Below are 27,598 nucleotides of genomic sequence, written 5' to 3' on the forward strand. Positions count from 1 at the left end.
TTATAGGTTCAAGAGAGTACCTTTTGGGCTGGCATCGGCAGCTGCATTGTTCCAAAGACTTATGCATGAAATTTTTAAAGGAGTCAAAAATGTGCTCGTCTTCCAAGATGACATTCTAGTAATGGGAAAAAAACAAAATTACCATGAACAAAGATTAACACGGGTACTTCATACCCTACAAAAATGTGGAATGACCGCAGAGTATGCTAAATGCAGGTTTGCTGAAAAGAAAGTCACGTACTTGGGGCATGAAATCACACGAGGGCATAAAACCTAAGGAGTTACTTAATGCCATAAGGGACGCACCAGTGCCACAGAACAAGGAGGAACCGAGAGCCTTCTTAGGGCTGGTGGAATTCTATTCTAAATTTGTAAGACATTTTTCAACTAAGACATACGACATTAGACAATTATTGCAATCCAGGAACAAGTTTGAATGGTCATAGTATTGCAATAAAGCGTTTAAAGCAATCAAACAGGAAATTTGTGATGCAGCTCCTCTGCAAGTTTTTGACCCGAGCCTCAACAGTGTGGTGACCACGGATGCTAGCGGAAAGGGAATAGGAGCAGTCCTTACACAGACAGGTGTAACCGGAGAAGAAGTAACCATTGCTTTTGCTTCCCGCTCACTTACGCCCACCAAGGGAAGATACTCAGTTATTGGGCGCAAAGTATTAGCTTGCGCTTGGGGATTAGAGCACTTCCGCCAGTACATTTGGGGAAAGAGTTACTTTACGTTGTGACCAAAAACCTCTCACGAAGGTTTTCACAGTTAAAGGGTTGTATAACGCCTCACCAGACTCGCACGCTTGTCAGTTAGGCTGTTAGACTACAATTATGATGTGCAGTACCTGCCAGGTGCTAGGAATGTGGTAGCAGATTTTCTAAGCCGTTTACCACTACCTAATTCAAACGATACAGGATGCAAAGAAGAAGAGTTTTGTGTGGCAAGCATCAATGAGGAGTTCCCCAGCATACACAGACGTATGGTTGAAAGAATATGAACAGGACGAGAAGCTACAGGAAGTAAATATATTCATCATTGACGGTTGGCCAAGCAAGAAACATGTAAAAAAAAAGTTGAGACCATACTGGGAACTCAGAAATGAATTGTCAGTGGGGGGGGGGGGGGGGGGGGGCGCTCATTTTGAGACCAGGTAAGGTAATACCCCCTGAGACCCTAAAAGGCAGAATCATGGAGATTTGCCATGAAGGACACCTAGGGATCAACAAAACTAAACACAGAATACAATGTTTGTACTGGTGGCCTGGCTGTGACTTGGAAATTGAAAGAAAGGTCAGGGACTGTGTCCAATGTGAAAATTTAGACAAATCTCAGGGGACACTAAAACCACTGTTGCAACCTTTGTCCTGCCCTGGCGTGGGTATAGACATAATGGGGCCCATACGGTACCAGGGGGAACTCGTGTATGTGGTTGTCCTGGTGGACCATTTTTCAAAGTGTCCAGAGATTAAGGTGATTCACAAGGTCGAGGCCAAAAACATTATCACATTCCTTGATAGCATTTTCACAAGAGAAGAATACCCAAAACTATAGTCTGTGACAATGGTAGCCAGTTCTCCTCTGCAAGTTTCAAAAAGTTCTTAGAAAGAAACGGAATAACACACAAAACCACCTCTGTGTATCATCCCGCAGGAAACAGGGCTGTGGAACGATTTAACAGGGTTATTAAAGGCACAATACAACTAGCTAATAACAATGGGCTATGTTGGAAGACTGAAGTGAACAAAATGATCTGGGCTTACAGAATTACACCAGGAGAAAGTAAATCTTTCAACCCCTTCGAATTGATGAGAGGTAGGACGCTCTTATCTAAAGACAAAGTGGGTTGGCTTAAGACAGCAAGGAAAGCAGAGTGGTTTGTGGAGTTGGTGAGGAAGAATGTACAGAAGGCACAAAGCGCATGCAAGAGGCGATTTGATATTAAACATAGGTGTAAACCACTTCATCTCAAAGAGGGGGACACAGTGAGGGTGAAAAGAAGTGTACTCATTGAAAAAGGACAAAACAGATTTTCACAACCACTCGTAGAAAGAGTCTTTTGTAATTCCGCCCTTCTCAGCGATGGCAGAGTATGGCATGCTTCTGCACTTTCTGCCTGTGAGAGAACTGACGGAAGGACTGAAAGCATCCCCAATCAAGGTGATGCCAGACAATCTCAGAAAGACATATGTGAGGAAGGTTATAGACAGATTAACTTGGACTGGTTGTTTGATGATGAGTCTGGTATAGAGGGAGAAGAGAACAGAACACCTGGGCCATCCCAAACCACAGAAGCCAACGTCCTTCCCAACCAGGATCTAATTGAATCGATAGGGGTAAACCAAGACATCAGCAGTAGTGAGTCAGTAGATCTAACCAGTGTTGGTAGTACCAGCCTGTCTGAGGAAGAACAGGATCCCGGGGAAGATTCGGTGATAGAAGAAAGCACTACTAGTAGATTTGGATGCACAGTTGTTATGCCTAGCAAGTTCAAAGACTTTGTGAATAATTACTTTTCCTATTTGAACGTACATCCTATTCTCTGTACCAGTATAGTCCTTCCCTCCACTTCCCCTTTGGGAAGGAGATGTGTTGTGTTGCACCTTAATAGGTCTTTCACTTTAACTTGTCCCCCCTAGGCTTCTGTCCCCTTCCACGCGCGTTCCCTACCCTCGCGCTGGCATTGTTATGACATCAGCTGGCATTCTTGAATGCCAGCTGATATTCTAACCGTTGACAGTTATTCTTGATCTGACCGGCTGAGACGCAGACCTCCTGTTCCGGCTGGTGTGTTGTTTATGTACGACTTAATAAAGTTGATCTACGACTCTTACCTTGCCTGAAGAGTCTTCTTAACAGCACCCTTTATATCTCCCATTACTTGTATCGGTACAGATTCGCCCTTTTGGGATGGGATGTTGGGGGAAGGGGCAGCAATCGAGTAGTGGGCCAGTAGCAGACAACAAGTGTTGTGGAAAGCCTTTCCATAAGTAAGTCCTGTGCAATGGCCTGCACGACGACAGAAGATGGGATGGGCGATGAGTGGCTCACATTGGTTCTGTGTTTATGGTGAGCACTTAATACTCAGTCTGAGTGTTGCTTCAAAAACTGATAGGCCCCAGACCTGAAAATCTGTGGGGCAATCAGTGCAAGTCAAGAAACCGTCAGGCCTATTTTATGGAAAAAGGATTTGGGCGACTTGTTTTATGGATAAAGGTTTTGGGCCTAAGTTAGCCACCTTTTCCAATACCGGCCATCTGTTAACGTTTAAATATTCTGCATAGGCCCGGGCATAATTCTTAAGTAGAGTTTCATATGAAGTCGTCTGTTTGTTTAGTTTAGTTATCAGTCCGGGTTCAGTAAGGCAGACTGTAGAACACATTTTAAAGTATTTTCTTCTAACATTTACTGTTTCAAGTATGTTACTGATAAGGGGAAAAATACCCGCTTTAGTTGAATTTTCGATTTTTTTAAAAAAAATGCCGGTATAAAACCGATAGGTGGCAATCCTATTTCTTCGTGACATACAAAAAAGTAACAGGTGGTTAGAGGAATGGCCGCAAACGTTTTGTCCACTTGCAATCGCTTGGGCCACATTCCAGTCCATTTTTTTTGCACACTCCAGACTGGGCGCAACCATACATAGAGCAGCTGTGCTCCTTCGCCAAGTGGAATGGTCCGGCCTAAATTGCTAGGGAACGTCTCCACTAACCTTGAAAATAATCAATGATCGACTATAGTGCAGCCCAAAGTATTCAATGGCATTCATTAATTTGAGCATTCCACCATCACGACGCCACAAGTGCAATTGGTATACGAAGGCATGAGTCCAGTGCTCAGTGTGCCTCAGGAGTCAAGCTATATGTCAGATAGAAGATCCAGCCAGGATGAAACCGGGTTGGCATCACTTGTGCTCCTATACAGAAAGAACCTTGTCTCATTCCCCAAGTTGACTGTTCTTGTTGAAGCAGCAGTAACTCTCATTTGCATATGACTGGTCTTTGAGGCGGTGTAGTGAGAAAAAAAACTAATGGGCTGGAATGAGGGCCTGAATAATTTACCAGTGGTTGATATTAACGTAAGCCTTCCACCTATAACATTAAAAAAAATATATTTCTAAAGGGTTTGGGCTACATTTGTTACACCAGCTATACAAAGCAGTTTCCAGAAAAAAATAGTTCAGCGCTTCGTGTTATTAATGAATTGCAAAGACAGAAAGTGGAACAGCCATTTTCTTAAAAATGGAGATGATCAGTATCCTATTGTAGTTGCAACAGCTTCAGGAAGCCCTCTCGGGGCCCCCCACACACACAGACCTGCCACCTCCACCATCACATGTAACCGGGGTCACAGTGAAAAGGCCATTGATGTGATGTGCCTTTTTTGAACCAAGCCCTTATCCTCTTGTGAGAGAAAATTGAAGTAAAAAAGCCCAAGTTTAAAAATCACCACCATTACTGTTGCGTTCATCACATCTACCCCAAAAGGGAAATCCAACATAAATGAACAATTAATAAAAAACGGCAGACAGAAAAACTTACCAGATGGATCTGAAACAAAATTTGTAACAGCTACAAATGCTGGCAGTTGCATGTGTTCCCTGGCCTGTGATGGCGCTGCCCTGAGCCTCAGGCGAGAGGGCCCACTTCTGTCCGTCACTGGGCTGTAAACTGTACTACTCACGGTCATGCAATTGGTGGAACTGCGATTTCAAGATAGAGCCGTTGAGATGCGGCTGGGGGGTCCTACTGTCTGAGCTTTCAGATTAGTCTGCAGCGATGCGAACTACCCAACAGTGCCCACCTGTGTGTCACAGTGGCATTCCCTGGTTGCCACTACAAGAATCTGCTTGCAAGGGGAGAAAATAAAGGCTGTCCTTTTGTCTCAGTAAATATAAATAGTATGCTCCATGAGCACCATGGAACAGAAACTGCTCTCATGAGATGGCAGTTCCGAATGTGGCATACAAGGTAAGGGGTGGAGTCCGGTCATAGCGGTACAAAAGGGGGTGGTGATGGACAGAGCATCAGAACCAATCAAACACTCACACCCAGTCAACAGATCTGGGTTTGATCCATCACCGTTCTTTAGCCCACTCTGCCACCCCAGTTCAGACATGGCCATATGCAAATCAGTCTGACCCTGTGCCTCATGGGAACAGTCCAGCCCGAACTGCCAAGCCATGCCTTCCCTGGACCGGAAACAAGCTTCGTAGGACCGGTTTCTGGCATTTCAGCTGTCTTCAGCCAGGCTTGCTTGAATCCAGTGGCAAAGTGAGCAAGGGACTCACGTCTGAGCATACCCTGCCAACTTATGGCAAACAAAGCGGTACAAAAGGGGGTGGTGATGGACTGAGCATCAGAACCAATCAAACACTCACACTCAGTCAACAGATCTGGGTTTGATCCATCACCGTTCTTAAGCCCACTCCCTTTTGTACGGCTTTGGACTGATCCCATGAGGGCACAGGGTCAGACTGATTTGCATATGGCCATGTCTGAACTGGGGTGGCAGAGTGGGCTAAAGAACGGTGATGGATTAAACCCAGATCAGTTGACTGGGGGTGAGTGCTTGCAATGTTCAACACTCCGTCCATCATTTCCTTTGGTTTTGTTTTGTGGAGTCCGGTCATGCCAGCTCTAAAAGACTGCTACAAGCTTCCAGTATAACGCCCACTTGATATAAAAGAGTGCTCTCTTTGGAGTGCATTCAGGTACTCTGATTCACCGTGCTTTTCCTATCTCTCACTAGCACATGCTGGCCAACTTTCTGAAACTCTGGTTCTAGATAGTAATTCCTTGCTGAAAGATAGTGTTGCGTCCTCTTAAGCTCTACAGCATGTCTCCCTCTCCTAGTGCTAGAAAGAGACGGTGCTGTTGTATGAAACAGAATTAATAACTGTTGTTGAAGTATGGTGTCGATTTATGAAGTTGATGCAGATGTTTTCAAATCCAGGAGACTACGCAGTCTCAAGGTTCTGTCTCCCACCTCGGCGTTTGATATCCATGTAACCAAGGTTTGACCAGGTCACTACGCTGGCAATGAGTATTAACGTGGCAATGCAGATTCTACTGCAGAATTTGTGGTCTGCTCATCTCCCATAACCCTGCCTCACACTTGAGGTCTTGATGGCTTCCTTGCCCTCTAAAGATGATGAACCTGCTGCATTAGTTGATGCCCATCCTACCGTCAAGCAGTAAGCTGTCTGTGTCACATGCCTCAACAGTCTCTGACTCAATATCTTTGGAGGTACCGCCACCTTTCAGCCTGGTTATTTTAGGCCCCAGGTGGTGCTGATGGCTCAAGGATTTTAACATTTATGCTGGAGCGCTGAAGATGAAAAATGCAGCCTTACGGCAAGAACTGTCGACCTCGAAGCTGGGGAACCGGGTTCAAGTCTCGGCAACGACGCTCAACATCCTGTGAGAATCTGGGCAAATCACTTAATCTCCCCTTGCCTTACTAAAAAAAAATGAACGTGTCCATCTGTAACGAAACTGGTCCTCATGTAAAGCACTCTGATGCCTTCTCATTTATTGTGTTGGTCCTACCACATGACATGATATATATCGATCTTTCTTAAGGTAGTCTAAAACAACACTAGATGACTTACTTTCTCCCAAAACGAAATGTTGATTATGAATAATGCATTTTTCATGCCACAATGCAAAAGAGAGGTGAAACAACTGACGCTTTTGTAAAGAGACTGAAGGACTCGCTGCCATACTGTGACTTCAGCAAGGAAGCTCTGAGATCAGGTTGTTGCTGGTTGTGAGTTGGTCTGTTTGAGACAGAAACTACTACAGAACCTGAAAAAACTTGAAGACATTCTGTCTATAAGATCTTCCCGCACTGTCAAATATGTCAAATATCAAGCGGAAGTGATGGGACATCTTCAGATAAGGTTTTCACTCACTGCACCTGGGTGTGTTCCCAGCAGCACAGAACGCATGTCACAGCTGTAGCTAGAGAAGTATTTTCCAGTTGGTATGTATGTGCCACAACTGTGGAAAAAGAGGTAATTTCCAGTCGGTGTGCTATAGTAAAAGTGGGAAGAGACCCGATTCCCAGGCACTCCAGAGCCCTGACGACGAAACTGGCACTCAGAGGATGCCGAAAAGCATGGCCCAAACTCTTCACCACTTGAGGGAGGTAGCTGTCCACCCGGAGTCCTCAATGTTATCAGACTCACAGTGTTCTGAAACTGAAAGAATTCAAATGACAAAAGTATTTTCAATCTGAAGAGCTACTGCCACAGAAATCAAAGAAGATCTGAAATAGCTTATCATAAATGTAGACCTAGGTGGTACATCCATTATTTCCTTCCTGATGGACAAGGGAGTCGCTATCAACAAAAGCGGATGCTGATTTCGCTGCACTTGTTCACCAGCCTACATTAAACAGCATTTATATTAACAGATCACTGAAGCCTCTCGGGTGTTTTCAACCCCATGGTGAACTATGCATAACAAATGGAGGTATGTGATGTTGTTGAAGCCATAGGCACATTTAGGTAATGAACTCAGCCACCTTGATGAACTCTTTTCAAATCTTTCAGTGGCACAGGCAACCTGAAACGCCCCCAGCTTCACCTACATATTAACGCTGAGATTAAACCAGTGGCACAGTATTTCAGAGGTATTTCTTTCAGCATTCAAAAGCAAGTTGAACACAACCTTGAGAACTTCATGAAGCTTGATATCATTAAACCAGTACAAGGTCCTATGCCGTGGGTCTTTCCCATGGTTCCCTGTTCCAAAACATAGGCAAGTAAGAAAGTAAGTAGCCTCCTGTGTGTTGACATGCACCAACCCAATAAAGCAATCCAGAGAGAAAAATATTTTGCTCCACGGAAAGAAGACATGATACACGAATTGAATGGTGCTCACCTGGAGCTAGCCGCAGAGTCACACTGTGTAACTACATTTGCTACCCATTGTGGGTTGTACTGCTATAAGAGATGACATCTTTCAAGAAGAAATGCGAAAAGTAATAACAGATATCCAGCACTGCTTAAATTATAGAGATTACATTGTAGTATGGAAGAACTCGGTAAGAACATGATGCTGCTCACTTCAAGGTCTGTCAGGCCCTCCAAGTTGCAAACCTGATGCTTAACAACTACAAGTATACTCTATTACAAGCTCTCTTAAATTCTTCAAACACATTTTCTCAGCTGATGGGATGTGGCTTTATCCCACCAAGGTCTCTGCTTTGACCGCAGCACCGCACCCAAAAAACATCTCTGCTCTTGGTTCTTTCTTAGGGCATGCCAGTTACTGTTCAAGGTATATACCAAACTTTGCCTCTATAAGTGATCCTCTAAGGAATCTCACAATAAAGGGAGCCACTGTCAAATGGTCTTTGCAGTGTCCAATTATCTTGTCTCTTAAGATGCCCTGTGCCCACTGAATTGACAACTGATGCGAGTCCTGTGGGGCTTGGGCCATCCTTGCGCAGAGAGATACAGACCCTAAATCGCAAGGCGTGCTATTGCATATGACGGTCACTGCCTCTCCAAGCCAGAAATGGCCTATTTGCAGGCCCAAAAAAATTCCTTGCTGTAAAATGGGCCTGTGACCACTTTCCACTCTTCCTGTATGGGAAATCGTTCACTGTTGGGATGGATCATCTAGCCCTACTCTCAGTATTTGTGAACCCCAAAGCTAAAATGCCACCACACTTTGAAAGGTGGGGACAATGGTTACAAGACTATAGATTGCAGAGACCTGGTGAGGATAAAAAAATCCAGTAGATTTTAACTCACGCTTCCCCTTGGAAAGCGCAATGGCTGCGCCTCCATAGGGAAAGAATACTTTAGGGTTGTCATTCAACAGTCATGTCCATGTGCAAGAAAACCGTGAGAGTTGATGCAAGCATCTAGACTGGGCCCTATTTTATGTGTGATGAGTACAGTCATTGAGTCTCAAAGATGGAATGAACTTGAAAAAACTCACAAATTCTATTCACAGAGTCGAATCAAAAAAATCGGAGAGTTTAAAAAAATTTTAGAGGAACTGGCTTGCAGCCAGAAGGGATTACTGTTATGTTGCACGCTATTGGTCATTCCTAGTCTCTATAAGATCAGGTGATCGACCTTGCGCATGAAACACTCGGAGGGGTGGTGGCCATGAAGAGACCCCTAAGGCAAAAGTTATGGCTTTTACACCTAGATCAACACTTTGATGAGAAGGTAAGCACTTGTCACTTATGCCAAACTTAGAACAAGGATGGTCCTCCTGAACCTCTTCATATGTTAAAGATCCTGACAAAGGTGTGGAGAGAAGATTCTGTTAGCGTCTTTTGACCAATAACTACTCATCAAAATGTATTACTATTTACTTACTAGTGTTCCAGATTTCCTAAATTAATGGCGGTGCCCAACACCTCATCAGAAGTCATCATCTCTGCTTTGAACACACTATTTTTGATTGTTTGGCATCGCCACTATTGTGAAAACGGACTTGTCCACTGTTAGAAGGTGGTTCTGACACTCTGAGCCACCCGGATTTTTCGCTTTTTGAGCACCTATTTGTTGAGCTTTTACTGTGGGGGAGCCTCATAAGTTGGGACTCACCCACAGTGAACTCATGATGAAAGAGACTGCTTGTGGATTTTACTGGTGTCCCCCTAGCTTGACTAGGCCGCTGCGCAGCACTTGGAGTAAGGGACACCGGGTTGGTTACATGCAGACACATGTGTACATGCGTGTGCACACAAGTGTGGGCTGCACAGGGGAGATTCCTGGCATGCGCAGTCCAGGAGCAGCTGCAAAGTGAATGGTGTGGCAGGACTTATGCAGAATTGGGTGGTGGCATGTAACAGGCTTTATACTGTGGGAAGAGACATGCCAGGGAAAGTCTGTGTGCTTTACAGTGTTTATTCCATTATTCTCTTATGGGGATAGGGAGCACATGGGCTAGTTTTACTTTCCTAGGGCCTACAAATTCCAGACACGCACCAAAGTCCACTGTAACCTAGGTGAGAAGAAGTATTCTGCAGAGTCCAAAGTCATATTTGTACTGCTTTTGGGTCTTCCAGAAATGTTATATTTCTCTGAGTCACCTCATATCCAGGGCCTGGCTGGGGGATGACCCCAGCAGACTAGATTGATGACCTTCCCTCCAAGGAGAGAAGATGGGTGGAGCTACAGGCTAATCCATCAGCAGCTGTCACTGGGTGCCAGGCACCAAGCTGCATCAGGGAGAAGGCAGCAATGGGGGGAAGGGACTTTCAGAGACCATGTGGCAGGAGACCCTGGACAACGCCATCTTGAACCAACCCAGAGGCCTGGGCAGGAAGGAGGGAGCAGGGTCAGAGAAGTGATGTGTCGTTGTGTGATAGGGCAAACAGAGACTTCCTGCCAGCCCCCTCCCTAATTCTCTAAAAGTGTTTGCACAGGAAGAGACGCTCTCTCTGGGGTGTGGTCTGCTGAGGCAGAGGGTGCTGGTGTCTGGCGCAATGCGCCGTTGGAAGGAGGAACCCCCTGACTGTCCCAGGATCCTGAACAGTGCCAGGAGAAGAGACTAGGACCAGTGCGCAGAAGTAGGGGCCTCTGCACAGGAAGAAGATAGTCCCAGGAGTAGAGCCAGGTGAAAGGCTGGCGCAGGGAGCCAGTGAAGACGGCTCCCTGCTGAATCCAGCCTCTGTGTGAACAGGAGGGCGAAGGAAAGTGCTCCCAGTGGCTAGGGTGCACCAACAGGAGCAAAAAGAGGCCAAGATCACCAAGGTCGGACCCCTGGGGGCTGAGATATGCCCCCCAGAAGGTAGGTGACCTTTGACCTCTGCCATGACCGACGACGAAGCGCATGGGGCTCTGCCACCGGTCCATGATGGGCCCCCGGTGTGGGTCAGGTCCTGGGGGCTGCCCCCACAAGAAGAAAAGTCTGGGAGCGCCGTCGCGCTCCCCGTGAAAAATGCCCTCACGGGGTGCCAGGAGCCCACCCTGGCCCCTGCCGAAACTGGAGGCAGGGGAGCGCCGTCGCGCTCCCTGTGAAAATGCCTGTGTGGGAGAAGGCGGGGAGCGCCGTAACACCCCCGCAAAGAAGTCATTAGGGGCCCGGGACCCCATCCCCGGGCCCCGAAGCAAAGCCCGAAAGCGCCATTGTGCTCCCCGTGAAGATTTCCACCACGGGGTGCCAGGAGCTCACCCTGGCACCAGTCGAAGAAGCGCGAGGCGGGGAGCGCCGGCGCCATCCCTGCGAAGGAGGGAGAGGGGCCCGGAACCCCATCTCTGGGCCCAAAGGAAGCACAAGTCGGGGAGCACCAGCGCGCTCCCCGTGAAGAGGAGGAGGGGTCGGGACCCCATCTCTGGGTCCCGAAGCAGAGGAAGGTCTGTGCGTCTGCCCGCCAGAGCGGGCAGATCAGAACTGCAGTGCCGTCTCCCGCGGCAGCACGCGAGGGTGCTGGCCGGGTGAGAAGCCGGAGGGGCAGCCCGGAGTGGGCCCCCTGGGCTACCCTCCAGCGATTAAGCAGGTGGGACCGTGCCCCGGAAAAACCAGCGAGCGGCCGGGGTTGGGTTCCCCGAGCGACCTACACTCACCTGGGGGTCCGGGTGGGACCGGGCCCCCCACCGAGGACGGAACGAGGTGCGAAGCACCAGGAAAAAGGGCAGCGCGGCCTCCCCGGAGCAGCGGGGGAGGCGCTGTTCTAGTATACAAGAGTTCCCATAATGCCTTGCAGGCTAGGACCGGCCTGCAAGGGCAAACAGCTTTTCCTTTGCTTTTGGTGGCTCCAGGAGAATGGGGTCACCACCACACGTGTACAAAGGTGCAGGGGGAGCTGCAGGAGCAACGCAGTCTCCCCCAGCACGAAAATGGATGTCCCCCTCTAAGTCTCATGGGGGCTTGACAAGAATAACCCCTCATGGGCTAAGCCAGCATTTTAATAGCTCCTGGGCTGGAACTTTGGTTCTACAGCTGGGGGTGTTGTGAGAAGTGCACCAAGTGATGAAAGGCTGAGTTAGGGATGACTGGAGAAGGGCATCCCCTGGAGGTGAAGAGGTGTAATTGCATCAAAACTGCATTTACTAAAGTTATTTTTTTTAGAGGGACTGGAAGTCACATGTGTAATGTGGAGTACCTGTGTAAGGTGATGTTATAAGCCAAATGGGGTTATGTTGCTCGACATTCCTGCTAGGGTGTCAGGGCTGCATATGCTTAATCCTGTGAGTTTATCTGTGATGCCTTTAGGGGCTGTAATTGCAACGCATTCTAATGATCCACAAATGTGATGAGTACTGTCATTCTTAAGATGTACAGGTGTATACTTTGTGGTCAGTAGGAAATGCTCAGTCTGGGTTATGTGTCACCAAGGCTGGGTTACCCATTTTTAAGGCTTGTTGAGATAATGGTGTGGGTCGCCACTGGGATGGTGCCAGTGCGCAGGGCCCTCACTCCAGATTATGTTCAACTAACTGCATTGGGGGCAAGATGATGTGCATACATGGGAGTGGTGGTAATAGACCCCACCCCCCCACGGGAGGGGTGGAGATGTTATGCAATGTCACAAAGTAATTCCAACAGCTTATGTATATTTGTAAATTGGTGCATAGTATTGAGTAGTGTGTGTGTTTAATAAATGTACTCTTACTTTTATAAAGCAAAGTACGGACTGGACAATCAATTATTGAGTGTTATATCTGTGCACCTGCAAATGGTGATTACTAGCCCACACCACCTCTGAGTGAGTGAGTAATCCTCAGACTGCTCTGCAACGCTACCCTCTGAGAGGCAGGCGCTACAATTGGGTGTTTGGTTCCCAGTGAAGGACAAATGTAGTCATGTTATTTGTGCAGGCCTCACAGATACTGCCTCGTTTCCAACATCCACCCTTCCCAGGGAAAGAATTCAGCTACTTCTCAAGGAAGTTAGGTTTCAAAGACAAGACCGAAAGATCACATACTTGTGGCCGCATGCCAATGTTGAAGTAAAGCGTTTTATGGCTACTGTGAAGGACGCCCTGCAAGTGGTGAAGCTGACACTCCAATAACTATCATAGTTACTGTGCCAGACAGTATGTAATTCCAGGGACACCCCTCGCAGCAGCACAACAATATCTCTTGGTGAGTTAATGTTCAAGCTGAAAATTCACACAACTATTTCGTATCATGCTGGTACCTCTAAGTCAGGAATGTCTTGTGAAATCCAATTAAGGGATGCTCTGGCCAAAGACCAGATGAAGCATTACGCAGACAGACACCGAGCTCCCAAGATATCCCACTGGCAGCAAGGTACCTTAGTAGTTGCTAAGTCAAGAAGTCAGCGAAAGAAAGATTCGAACTGTGATCCTCATATATGTGTGATTATCAATATCATTGGCTCCATGATTATTGTTTGGTGAGATAGACACCATCACTTGAAATTCTTCTTACTTAAAGACTCCATGGAGAAGAATGTGTAACAGAAATGACTGATGAAGCTCATGGAGGAGGCAGTGATTTGGATTTGGGAGCGCTCTGTGAAAATCCTGAGAGTGATTCCATGCCCACTGAAGGTCGGTCTGTGAATAATTCCTTATGCTTTTCAAAAACGCCTGATCGTATGTCGTCTTACTCTGTCCCCTTGTTGTAATCCCCATCCTGTCATGTAACCTCTTCTGAAGTGGGTTTGGCCAGCCCTTCCTGTACAAGACCTCGAAGGGTCATCCGCCTTTAACAGCACCCCATCACTGTGATGGACTAGTGTGAGACATGTGATTATGTTGTTGGGTGGAGTAGTGTTGTGGTGCTCTAGCTTTCTTGCGACTCCCACTCTCCCTCCGTGGTGACGAGTTCCCGAGATTTGTGCTGGGGCAGGGATATGCGTGTGGGGATGAAGGCAGCAGTTGGAGCCGAGCCAGCGAGAAAGACAGATCACTCTGACCACGTGTTGCAGATCTGCCTCTGAGCTTCCCAGTGCGGGCCCCTGGTGAAAAAAAGCCTATTGTTGTACCAGATACTTTGTGAAATACTGTTATTGAATTCTGGTGTTGATATATTTAGTTGAGGCAGTTGTTTGTAAATCAAAGAAGACTATGCCGTCTCCAGGATCTGTCTCTCCAGCATCTTCATTTGATATCCCAGTAATCAAGGGGAGAGGCGGTCACTACAAAAACAAATAAAAAATGTTTTTCTTTATTGGAATGTACCTCAGAGTTTACAGATAACTTCGTCGGTGAGGACAGGTTTGGTTTATATTGGTGGACATGAACTCGGAAGTGACAGACGCTAAAAAAAGGTTTTTCCTTTACCCCCTTGGTCAATATTTGCACGTACTGTACACATGCACACTGTGGTGTGGAAGTAGAAAACAAAGAACCAATTTTTTTGCTTCTACATAAAGAGAACTAGCAACCGCCATCATTGGCGTGCCCAGGACAGAGTCCCACTGACATACAAGTCACATAGACAGAGAGCCAGTGGCAAAAACAATCTGCTCCCTTCTGCCCTTTGTTCCCCCTGCTACATTCCAACCGCACATGGGTGAAAATTATGAAAATACCAATCTTTTATATTCATAAATTATGTCTACTAAAAAAATTATTCAAGACAACAGTAGCACCTGTCATAAAAGTGACCAGGTTCTTACAGTCTTTCACCATCTGCCCGCCTCTAAAGAGGAGTGATTAGCCAAGGATAAACAATATACTTTTCATATTATCAATGCCGTGATCATGAATAATATATATATCTACAAATTCAAATTTGCAGTGAGTGAATCAAAAATGATCCAGGGCAGTAATCCTTTTGAGTGAGGTAAGGAAGCAATATTTGGATTGAGCCATGTAACGAGAATAGTGTGAAAACTGCTTTTTACCCCTAGTGTATGGCAGGGCCACTGGAATTATGTAAGTCTCCGAGCGCTGGCTAGGGACACTTGGGAAAAGGATCTCATAGAATGGGCAGGGGCAGAGGAAATACATAGGAGGCGGACAGAAGGATACCTGAAGGCACACAAGACCTTCACAGCATGGGCAGAGATGACTCGATACCTACTTACCTATACACATTCCCAGAGGGGAGACTCATCTGAGGGATCAGGGATGAATACATAAGAACCAGGATAGCAAAGGGGAACACCCCTTCAGTAGGTTAGGTACAAACCCATGGGAGCTATAAGGAATATAAAGCCTCTATAAGGGATACAACCCGATATGTAAGCCTTCTATAGGTTACCTATCAATTAAACTTTGGGTTGGCGGGAGGGTATTTTCTTGTTGGTGGTTGAAATGTTCACTACAATGTTTGGTCCAACGGACCTCGATGGGTGGGGGGTGGAAGGGTACTCACCAACAGGTCACGAACGTTTGTACGTGACACTGACTCTCCTAATGTATGATCCTGAATGACCCATATACAAAATGTCTTCCTAATTTTATTAAAATGAAAATAAAGATTTAAAAAAAATACTTTTGATTCGTTTGACCTAAAGATTTTTTGGGGTAAAATCTGCATGTTATACAGCTTTTGATTTTTATACAAAAGACGCTGCAGCTATAGAATCATCCAGTGAATTCCGATTCTTCTTTTTGCAACAAGGAGGCCTAAAATAGCGTATCGCCTACTGAGCTTTTTCTTAGGATTCTCGGGGAGAAGGCCCAGCAGGCACAACCTCACTGTCTGTGGGATCTTCCAGCCTGTGGTTTCTCGCGGCAGGTCCAAAATTTCTACCCAAAAATGATTCACTACGAGGCAGTGCTAGGTCATGTGCAAAAAGTTAGCCGATTCCAGATGACACCTGGGGCGCTTTGAGTCTCTGTCGGGGTATATGTCATGTAGACGTTTAGGGGATAGATTGGTCATGTGCATTTAATTATATTGGACTAATTTAAAGCAGGCACTCAACGACACTCTTTTAACCCCCATATGTATTTTGAGCCAATACTGTTAAGAAATTGGAACATCAACATGGCGTTGCCAGGCATTCTCTATTGGGAGCGGTTGCAGCTGTTAATCAGCTCGTAATGCTCAATAAAGATGAGTTAATCTACGACCCCCTGCCATCTCTAGCAATGTAGCAAGAATGCGTTCTGGTGCCTCCAGGAAGGCGGACCAAATTTGTCTTGCCGTTGCCGCAATCTTTGCATACTGTACAAATTGGCCTGTAACCAGGTTAAATGATTTTATAGCCACTTGCATGGAAATAAATCGATTCTCGTGGTATAAGTCAGACAGCATTAAGCAACCACCCTCCTGCCATTTGTCTATAGCCATGGTCTATGTGATTTGTTCCAGCAACCAAATATCCATGTCTAGGGCATATGGGGCTCCTCTTACTATGTGCCTGACCACTCTTTCCCATATTCTCCCCATGTGCCGGATTACATGGGGGAGAGTCTGTGGAGTCCTAGCCACCTTCATCAGGCGTCCCTCAGTTGGTATCCGGGGTGGGTACCTTCCAGCAGGTTTCTTTCACCGTTTGGCTCGCCATCCAGCCAATGAACTGTATATTGCAGTTGTGCTGCATAGTAGTACAGCTCAGAGTCCGGAACTTCCATGCCCCCTTTTTCCCACTCTCGCCTCAAGGTAGCTAAACATCTCCTACCCTGCCAAAGAAGTGACGTGGTCAGTTTGTCGAGCTCTTCAAACACTGTTCGCAGGAGCTCATAGAAGGTGTCCTGCATTACGTAGAAACAGCGTTGTAGTACCGCCATTTTAAGAAGTGCTATTTTCGCACTAAGAGATAGTTGAAGGGAGTTCCAAAATTGTATAGACAATTTTAACCCGGCCATAACCCTCCCCATATTGAGATCGAAGAATTACTTTTCATGACAGGCAAAATGAATACCTAGATATTTAACGCTATCTGTCTCCCATCGGAGCCCAAGATCAGGCAGCGCTTTTACCTGATTGTTGGCTAGAAGCACCAGCAGGAATAATATCGATTTTTGAGCATTTACCAGAAGTCCTGAGATCTCCCAGAATTTCCTCATTACCCAAAGTAGGTTTGGAACCAAAATTTCCTGTTGTTGGTGGTAGACGAAGGCATTGTCTATATACATCAAAATTATATGTTCTGTATTGCCCACAGGAATTCTCCAACCTAGGAGGGTCTGCCAAAGTTTACAGGCCAGGAGTTCAATCACCATGACAAAACGGGTCAAAAGTTACTACAAACACAGTGACACGTGTTGTTGTGCAGTGGAAGCCCTTCACAGAGGTTGACTGGTCACCTTTCACATGTGTATTGCTGTTTTTGGGTATTAAACTGGTATTATTGAGTTAGAATCTTTGCCAACACATTGTTAGCACGTGTAAGAATGTCAAAATAGGTAAAACTATCACACGATGTACCAGCATTATACCACTTAACTTGCCTTTCTTGACACATAATTAATTCAACCTTGCTGCATAATTTGGTTGCACCCTACCACATAATTCCAGTGGACCTAGTGTTTAGAGAGACCTTTTGCACCAAATACTGTTTTGACTGCCAAACCAAACATCTTTGCACCATTCCTAATGCTTAATTTGTAACGTGGTTTCCGGTACTCCTTTTTGGGTACCGGCACTTATTTTTCCTACTCAGACATTTCCAGAGAGCAAAATAGTTTTAAAAAAAACAGAAAGGAGAAAGAAGAAGGAAGAAAAAAGATGGAAAAACCGCCACAAAAGAAGAAAGCAGGAAGGTATAAGAGTGAAATAAAGATGATGGGGGTATCTGGTAGTAGATTAGGAGGCATGAGGTAAATTCAAGACTACACAGCCTTGGTATGTGGTACGCTGACATTTAATAGCACCAACCACAGGCTTCTGAGTAGAGCTTTGGACGCCAGCCCTCATTCTTCCTGATGGTGATAAACATCTTTTTATTCTCAGTTAGCAATCTCTTCAGGATGAAACCATAACCATTGCAACAATAAACAATGTCAAAATGTATTGGATTCCAAAGAAGGGGGAAACAAAATTTGCATTCTTGTTTTGTGGTCGCAGGAAACTCTTCATGGACTTTGAGTCCCCCCAGCCATTTCCCTCTAAACCGCCCTCCCCCCCGCCCCCCCAAATGATTCATTTAATGTTTTTGGAAACATAAAGCCATAATTATTTGATATTTAACAACAAATACTTTGTATGTGCCAAAATTATTTTGTGAGATCATGTAGAAGATTCAATTTTTGAGCCAGAATGTCCTGCTCTCTAGTCCATAACTAGTCTCAAGGTAATTGTCAGAGGGGCAGATGAGACCCCAAACCCCAGTCGTCAACCACAAATTAGGGCAAATTATAGGCCACTACTCTTGGTATGATAATTATGATTTTCCTGTGAAGAAAAATTGATTTTGTTTAGTGGAGGATTACTCTCTAACCATAACAACTACATCAATGGGCGAATGCCCTTCTTGAAACTCCTACTCCCCCACACCATTGATGACCATGGCACATGCGTTTGGAGTGTCTCTGCCATCAAAAACTCAAGACTTCAGTTGGTTTAGTGCAGGTGGCGGGCTGCACTCTAGAATTGATATCACCATCACCAGCCCACCCAGAATAGATAGGCCTTCTTGCAAAAGGAGGCCATGCGTATCTGGCCATGGGAAGCGGTTGTGGGTTTCCTGCAACAGGCTTCCTAAGGTGAGCTGCTTTCCTTTTGGGGAATGGACTTTCAACCCCATGTCTGCAACAACGAAGATCTAGTTCAGATGAATCAAAGTAGCTCAATGACCCCATCACTTGCATGAAGATTTTTCTTATTTTGCCTTAAGTTTCTAAAACAACTAGCTGCTGGCGTCTCAAAATAACACCTCACCCCCTACTCTGATGTTTTCTGTATTGTCATCACAAAGGCAAGAAAATGAAGAGGAAAAACAAATCCAATCCCTCCACAGTACAAAAAATCTTTATAAAAGATTGTGGCAGCACTCTTCAGTGGGGTCCTTTCTAGATTCCAGACAAAAACGAAAAATACCAAAGACCCCTTCCCCTTCCCCCATACTCCCCCCCCCCACCCCCGACTCTCACCCCCAACATTAGTTTCATTCTTCATTCCCCTTTCTTTCAGCTGAAAATAAAACCTGAAAATATTGGTTGCCCAAGACATAACCCGGAAATACATTAGGGCAGACTGCAGTGGCCTTAAATGCTCCTGCTCTCTCTACAACCTTGCTTTTAACTGTAGAGGCCATTTCCATTGCTGGGCCTTATGGGACTAGTTATCATTGATGCAGTGTGTGCTTACTGCAATAGTATAATCTACAGGGTTGGTGGATGCTTGTTATTTGATTTCAAGATGCAATTTTAGGGTTGAAAGGCGCCAATCGTTGGGTTGACTGATGCCTTTTTCTGGGTTGGTCAATGCTTGTCATGCCAGCTTTTGGTTGAAAGGGCTTCTCGTTGGGTTGGACGAAGCCTTTTGCTAGGAGGTTTGTCTTTTGAAGTTGTTGGGATTGGTGAACCCTTATCTTTTTGTTAGGACATTGTTTTATTCTGGCATTGCATACTTTCTGTCTGTAGTTGTGCATGCATGAAAGATATCACCTAGTAAATTCTTGCCTTTGCATGCATTTTAATGCAGCAGATAAAATGAGCATGACAGAGTGGAGTGTGCGAGGCCCCTCCTCTGCTCTGCTCAGAGTTGACCAAAGAGTAAAACCTATTAGTTATTAACTAGCCCCAGCAGACTGCTCTCCAGGATGCCACCCAGCCCGTGCACGGGCAAAGCAACCACTGAGGGCTAGCACCGCCCCCTGTCATACAGCCTGGGCGCGAAACCAAGGGCCACCGTAGCCTGATTGCTGCTCTTTCAGCTGCCACCCAGCTCCAACCTTAGCTACTGCTCGTTTCCAGGCCAGGCACTGAATTGCTGCTCCCTGGCTACGTTTATGGTAAGTTGTTCTGCATTGAGAAGGAACCCAAACAACCGTGAGTACAGCAGTGAGTGCTTCTTTGAAAGATAACTGCTAGACCAGCGACTACACGTACATGACCAGTGATCCAAGAAGGGGAAGCATTGGCTTCCTTTAAGCCCTGCCCTCTAGGCGCGGGAACAGGCGTCTCTTGTTTGTTCACGGCCTGTACTGAAACTCCACCCGTGGCCTCGCCGCCTCAGATGTGCATTTTGTACCAGTCAAATACTTTTACCACCGGAGCGAGTCTCATTTACTACAGCTCCCTCGAGCCCTCCCGTGTTGTAGACCCCACTTGGGCCTGATGACAGGTAAACAGGTACCGAGACATGTGCGCAGCATGTGTGCTTGGGTAGAGAGCTCACTCCACAACAAAAACCCTTAGAGACCACGAATATCTGGCATTAAGAGGGAATGACTCTGTTCCTTAACCTTGAATTGAATAACGGGAGCAAATACCAGGTTTCATGAAAATCGATTGAAGCAAAAGAGAGAAATGTGTTATTGGGTGTAAGCTACAAAACAATATTCTTTTTACCATTTATTATAGAACAACTCTGGAGACTTAGCACTAACTAGATATTCAATATACTATGATATCATTTTTCTAGCAGACATCTGCCACTAATATGGCCTTGCAGCACTTATGGCGGTCTAGCGACTTTCCAAATGGTTTCACGTTTACCACTGTAGACAGCAGACTTATTTTGTTAGTGGAGTGTTAATTAAGGCCAGGGTATAGTGACCTTGTCCATTTTCTCTGATAGTTCTGCGGATTCTTACTGTTCAAAGGGCCATCTTGTAAAAAGAGGGAAAACGTTCCCTTTACCCTGTCCTGCATTTCTAATATTCACTAACAGTAAGTTGTTCCAGAATGGTGCTTTGAGGATATCTGCTTCGGATTTGATAGCTGTTGTGACTTCATTCACCGGATGGCCCCATTAAAGTTAAATGGTAGAGGACTTTGCCACTTGCTTAAGCATCTATTCGCTCGATAGGCTTTTCTGTTGCCCGGTGGATGAAGATCTTTGTATGGTGCTTCTTCATTGCAATTGCAGTTGGGTGGCATGGTAGCAGACTTAAAGGCGTATCTATCTGTGTTGGATATATGTTAGTTCAGTCCAATAATATGAACTAAACATTGGACCCGCCCCCTAACATATGCTGGGTAAAAAGACTAGTGGTTAGGAGGGTACTGAGGGTGGATTGAAAAGCCTAGGATTATACAAGCGGCCATATTGCGAACTGTTGGCATTGATTTAGGTGCAAAATCAGTAGCCGTGTGGAGTGATGGGGTAGGGCAGATCTTTCGGAACACCATATCTGTGCTGAGGGTGGGTAATCAAAGAGGTAGACCCCAACTTTTCATGAAATATCAGAGATACGTTAAGATAGTGTCTCCTTCTTATGATTTTTATTCTTTTGAAGTGTGAGGTGATTGGAGTGTCATTGACAATTCATTGCAAAAAAGATGGGGTGGTGAATTACGGAGTGCTCTGGATGCCTGCTTAAAAAGAAAAACCCGAGGAAAGAGTGGCATGCAGATGTTTAATACAGAGCATAATCACCAGGAAGTGCTATCCGACCTATGAATATGAGTTATGTATAACATATGCCTGAACATCTGTACAATGCTTTGAGCTATCATTTGCTACACATACATTATACTGGTCTTGCCAGAGTCGTTCGCATGTATGCTGTACCTGGAAGCAGGCTGTAGGAATCTCATGAGCACACAATCCTCAGAGTATTGCCAAGTCACCGCTCTCATCATGCACTTGCTATTGGGAGTGGGTTCGTAGGGGAAAGAATCACAGAGTGCCCAGGTTGCTCACGTTCTGCCTACTGTATCATGGGCATCTAAAGGCCAGGTCTTTCAGATACTGTGTAAATGCCACAGGAACAAGGCAGCAAATGTGCAGAGGGGTCATTTGCAGGTCATTAAAGATGTCATACAGGAAGGAACGGACTAGAAGGGATATGTCCAAAAAGGGTAAGGCCTAATTGTTTGGTTGATAGGGGCTTACTTGGCAAGGATCAGAAAATAATTGGACTGGAATTGTCTCGCCTTCAAAGTGCCAGGGCTGGGCTTTAAAGAGCTGGTTGGTCAATGGCTGCCTTACCGGTTAGGTGTGGAAATGCCGGTCCCCGGTAGAGGTTTGGCCTTGCATGGTTTGAACCAATAGGTGTTGAGCAGCCAGTGGCTGCCTATTAAATGGCTCTGTTGAAAAGATAGGCTGGAACAGGAAAAAGCAGAACTTGGAAGTGAAAGGGCCAGAAATGGCTGTTGCTGGATTGGCTGCATTATGGTATTCCCATGGGGTAGTGAGTTGTGACAGTTCCTCGCTGCCCTTATGTACCAATCCTTTCCCATGCCAGGCTTTAGTGACACACAACATGGCTATGAAATGTAAGTGCAACCCCTCCTTACGTTTCTCTATTTAATTAGGCTCCCTTATTAACAAAACTTGGCATTGAGCTTCCACTGTCCTCATCTTTCCTGGCTCAGGATCAATGGCTTTCATATGCTAATTAGGGAGTCATTTAATTTCAAAGGCCGCAATTAACAAGGGTGTTGTGGACATGCTGTAGTTAAGCGGCTTAATCTAATTTGCATTAGTAACAAGCAGGGACTAATTAGAGCTTAATTAGACCCTTAGCTGCTCTCATGTTTACCTTCCTAATGAGATGGAGTGGGCTGGCTTTCCTTTTTTTGTTTTTTATAATTCTTTTCGAGAGGTTGGCAGGCGCAGGGCCGCAGTGGGTATGTCGGTCGCACACTGCGCCAGCTTGTGCCCATTTGCTATCAATACAAATCCTGTAGTGGCATCTTATGCAAGTATGCTGGCAAGGTAAAAAGGTATAATAGTGCACCTTTCTCAGACCTGCATATTACCTTCATGTTACGGACTTGCCATAGTAGGCTGACTCAGCCTTTCAACATTTGTTACTCAATGAAATTACCACAGATCTGATTACCTCAGCACTTTGATGTTGAATGGATGCTTTTAGTTGACTGTTTATAGGCTCATGTGGCTCAATTTTCTGGTCCCAAAATTATGGAGCGATGAAAAAAGATCTTGGAATATACCAAATGCTGTCTAGAGCCTACCCCAGTTCTGTGACCCTTGTATACAGGTGCCAATCTCTACTTTTGTAGCACAGGGTTCTTAATCAAGTGCAGCTCAAATGAATCCAAATTATTAGTTCTGCTCTTTTAATCTATTAAAATGTGCAATTTCAACATCTAACCCATGGTGATTTAGCAGTCCAAAGATGGTGATTGTTCAACAAATGCGATTGAAGCCGACCTGTGTTTTATTGAAGTAAATGGCGCCCAAAATATAATGAGCTAAGCATGTGTGCTGACCTGTGAATGAGCCAATATCCAATGAGGTGTTTTGTCGTACCAGTCTGTCTAGAGGAAGCTGTGACAGTCCTAGTAGATTTCCATTTGCGGTTGGAGGATGTCAACTGCTTTTGTGAAGTGGTCGGTGACAGCGTGTTGGAGAGGTCATTGAGGTATCTGCTCTCTGTGAATGAAGACTCATCAGAAGTCTTTCTTGTGAAGAAGAGTCTTGGGCTCCTGCTTCTTAAAAACAGTTGTTACAGTGCTGTCTGCTTGTGTGTTACATTCATAGCAGGCTTTGAGCTGCCCTGGGTGCTTTAATTGCACTTATTTAAAAAAGTGTTGTGGCACTAATTAGGAAAATCTTGGCTCGGCTTATGGTAGATGGCGGAATCGTCAAGAACATCAGCTTAAATTGGAATCGGCAACAGCAGGTGAAATTGTTGGACAGCGCATCAAGCGGGTTAGTAGTAAGTCACTCCATGTTGATAGTGAAGTCACAGCTGAGACCCAAGAAATCATAATAAAAAAAAACTCAGTGTTGTACTAATCCTACAGTGAGTCCTGAAATGGGTAGTAGGGACGCACAAGAACTAGAGCTAAAGTAGGCCTAACCCTGTTGGCATCTGTAAGGGCCAAAGTCCTGTCCATGATTGTCATACTTTCCTCTGCTCCACATTAATTAGAATATTTATTTTGTTCAGTGTATAGCCATTGTCTTTTCAACTCCATAGATGTTAAAAAGTGCAAAATATGATTGATGGGGTGGAGAAAAATACCCATCTTACTCCAGCCTAAAACGACCTTTACTGGCTTCCAGGGTATTGAGGTTAAGACTCCTCCTACCTGGGGCATGGCTTGGACGGCAGAGCTAAAGGCTGCCTGATTCTGTCGCTCCGCCGTTTCGGAGAATTTAACTAAAAAATCCACAGCGAGCAAATGGAACAGAAGTTGCAGCGATCAATGTTCTGAACGTCGGAATAGACTGGGCACAAGCTGGTTGTTGTGTTAACCCCTCAGATGCCTGCTATTCCGAGAAAATCCTAGCTGACACTGAGGAGGTAGAAAAGGGAGGAGCGAGAGCAAAATGGCGGTGCCCCGTTCGCCCTCAGAATGCTGAGGTGAGCGAACTCTTATGTGCGACTTTGAGACAGGTGAGCGGTTCATCATAACTTCGCTAAACGCATCGATAAGCTCACCTGCCAACACCTCCCAGCCCTAACTCCTGCCCCAACTCCAGCGATTGTCAGCGACCCGGGGGGAGCCAGGGAAGCTCCGCACAAGAGGCGTGGGTGCATGGGAGGGGGAGCGAGGACCTACAGAGCAGCAACATCAACAGTAATCATCAAGAGTGCAGATAACACACACAGCACTGCCTATTAAGAGTCGAGCAAACAACGGCACTCCGCTAGGTACTTATGTCATCAGGGGCCAGTAAGGAAAGTATTACGGAGCGGTCCGACTAAAGAAACGAAACAAACTGGAACCAGTGACCTGAGGGTGAGAAGACAAAGTAGCGCCCACCACAACAAAGCAATAGGCGGTGCTACGATATCGAGCGCTAGTACAAAGTGGGCAGAGCAACAGGTGGTAATGGGTGAGAGAGCAGATCGTCGAGCGGACACAATAGTGCGGCAGAAAGACTGGTGAGCGATACATTCGACAAACCGCTAAGTACACCGCTAACTGAAGATAAGCCCGCCTGACAGCAACTGCCAGGATACAGTGAATTGCACTCAGCAAAACACGAGCGCTGGTGATGCAAAGGTCAATGGGGAGCCATTAGGGAAACGCTCTTTCGCACCAGGGGGGGTAGAGACACGGCGGCAGTGGCGAGAGTGCGCTGGCCGGCACAGCCAGGGAGCCTCAATCAAAGCACACGCATTCGCACACAAGTCTGGCAATAAGTGACATGGTGACCGCGAGCAGTTGCGACAATCGATGGGAAAGAGCCTGCGCTAACTAGGTCTGAACAGAGAGGTCAACGGAAGTCAAACAGGCGCAAATCTGAGGCAGAAGGAAGCAGAAGGTAGCAATGGGTGGTAGGCAACAAGGGGCGATGGGGCCCTAAAAGGGCACCACAATTGCAAAGTCACAGGCATAGAGAAGGCACTTTTTGCGCATAATCACCACAGTCACGCCAAGTGCCTTACTAAAGCCTCCCGGCAGAGCAGCGCAACTACAGCAACAGACGTCCCTTCACAAGGCTCACCAACGTGCGCGCACATGTGCGAGAGGGTGCCAGGAGCTGTATCAACCAGGCTGAGACCCATTGTAGACTGGTCTGGATCCCCCAGACATTAGCGCTGTAGTGCCTTTAGTGGATAACTGTTCAAACCCATCAAAACCAGATAAGCAGACCAGACAAACAAACAAAACAAAACCAAGAACAGAACCAGACACAAGAGCAACACAACACACAGGGGAACTGCAAGAACATTGTGTGAACATTGCTACCAGGAGCAAAAACAGGCCCAGCAAGGCTCCGTCTGCGAACAAGTTCCCCAAGGATAACCCTGTAGAAATAACCATGGCAGAGAGAGAGTCGAGGCTGCAACAACTAAAAGAGCAAGGGAGAGCCATCGCTATCTGATTCCCCGCTCAAACAGAAGCCCGACATTAACAGCACCCTAGACATGATCCTTGAAAAACTAGCCGATGTTCACGACCTGGCAAAAACCACGAAGCACACCACAGACGCGATCCAACTTGAGATTGCAGCAGTCAGAGCGGACCTGAATACAGTGAATAACAGGCTGGAAGCAGCAGAGCAAAGGGTCAGTGCCATTGAAGATACCACCCACACCTCAAGCCAAGAGCTGAAAGCACTATCCAAAATTACCACGTCACTGCAGAGACAAACAGCGGAGTTAGAAGACCGCAACCGACGGGGGAACATTCGGATACTGGGAGTTCCGGAGGGCTCAGAAGACTCATCGGGCTCTTGCGCTGCTTTTCTTGAAGATCTGATCCCCAAACTTGCAAATTTAAATTTTGACAGGCAGTTCGAAATAGACAGAGCGCACAGAGTACCAACGTTTAAACCTACTACATCTAACCAAGCAGCCCGGCCTATCATCTGCAAGCCATTGAGATCACCACACGGATGCCATTTTTAGCCACGCATGCAAGAATCACCAGATCACATGGAAAGGTCATAAGATCATCCTCACACAAGACTACTCTAAACCCACGGTCGATACTAGGAAGGGGTGCCTCGCCTTACGGGATAAACTCAGGAGCAAAAACATGCAGTTCTCTTTCGTTGCTCCAGCCAAATACAGGATAATCGATAAGTGCAGACATCACTACTTCACTGACCCCAAGGACCTAGCTGCTTTCCTGGACGGACCATCCGCACAAGACATGGAAACATCACAAGCCAGCTCCAGCAAAAGAAGATCGTCGCCGGAACCGAACAATCTTTGAAGCTCTACCTCACGGTCAGGACAAAGTTCTTGTACCTAATCTTAATGATTCGACTACACAACCACTATCTACCTCACCTTCTACCATATTTGCACAGTGTGAAAGACAAGTTCTGCAACCGCTATATACCTCACTAACTCACGCAATACCGCCCGTAGTTGCGGTGGCAGGCAAACTGACAAATCATGCTGCCAGCCCTCTATATCCTTTAGAGACAATTTTACTGCTTTTATACTTTGCTCCGCCAGGCAATTTGTGGGGATGTATGGAAAGGGGGAAATAGAGAGAGGGTCCTAAAAGCATAGAGGCTGCACTCCTAGTAGTATTCCATAGGGATTTCAGCAAAATAATAACCAGTAAGTTAATCTCCGAGGGGCGGGACGACGATCCTGTCATCGCACCTCCGACATACGAGTATTCTCAGGGGGGGATGGGGAGGTAGGGGGGTGCGGTGGTGCGGGGGAAATCCACACTAGGGTTTCTTGGTTCTTGGCTTTCTATATCCTCTATCTTCCTTTTCGTCTTCACCTCTTTTTTACCTAGAAACTGTACTCAACAGGCTGTGTTATCCAACTCCTTTAGGTATCCTGGCTTACAGGAGGGCCCAGAGGTGTCATTCACAATGCTTGCAGTACCTCTGGGGGGGCGGGGGGGGTAAACGCCCAGAACCCCGTGAGCAGAAGGGTGGGCCTCCATTCCAGCTCATCAGGGCCAAAACAGAGGCAGCGACTTTACGAATCATGTACATAGAACAGAGGCTTTTAGCACATTACACTCAAATGATGGCCTGCAATAACTAACCCACCCTGGTAACTGACCTTAACATAGTATCCCTTAATGTCAAAGGTCTTAACCACCCTATTAAGCGCAAGAAGATTATAGACTAAATAGCTAAAACCATGGGCGATCTAATCCTACTACAGGAGACCAAACTATCCCTGGAGGATTCAAACCTGGTGAGGGGTAACTGGATCTCGCAGGTAGCTTGCTCACCCG

The 27,598-nt window shown here is 46.1% G+C and overlaps 1 protein-coding gene across 8 annotated transcripts in view; it reads left to right on the forward strand.

Moving 5' to 3' along the window:
• The window catches only part of FOXP4 (forkhead box P4), a 973,797-nt gene that overhangs the window by 105,259 nt on the left and 840,940 nt on the right, over positions 1-27,598 (forward strand). The window contains exon 1 of one of the 8 annotated variants that reach the window (XM_085650494.1): positions 19,675-19,803. The exons of 5 other annotated variants lie outside the window; for them this stretch is intronic. The gene's annotated coding sequence lies outside the window, so the exon portion shown is untranslated. Of the gene's footprint in view, positions 1-19,674; positions 19,804-27,598 lie in introns of those variants that run through there. 2 more of the 8 variants (XM_085650478.1, XM_085650487.1) reach the window with 2 other exon arrangements.

Source organism: Triturus cristatus, chromosome 1_1, assembly GCF_964204655.1.
Source record: "Triturus cristatus chromosome 1_1, aTriCri1.1, whole genome shotgun sequence".
NCBI lineage: Eukaryota > Metazoa > Chordata > Amphibia > Caudata > Salamandridae > Triturus > Triturus cristatus.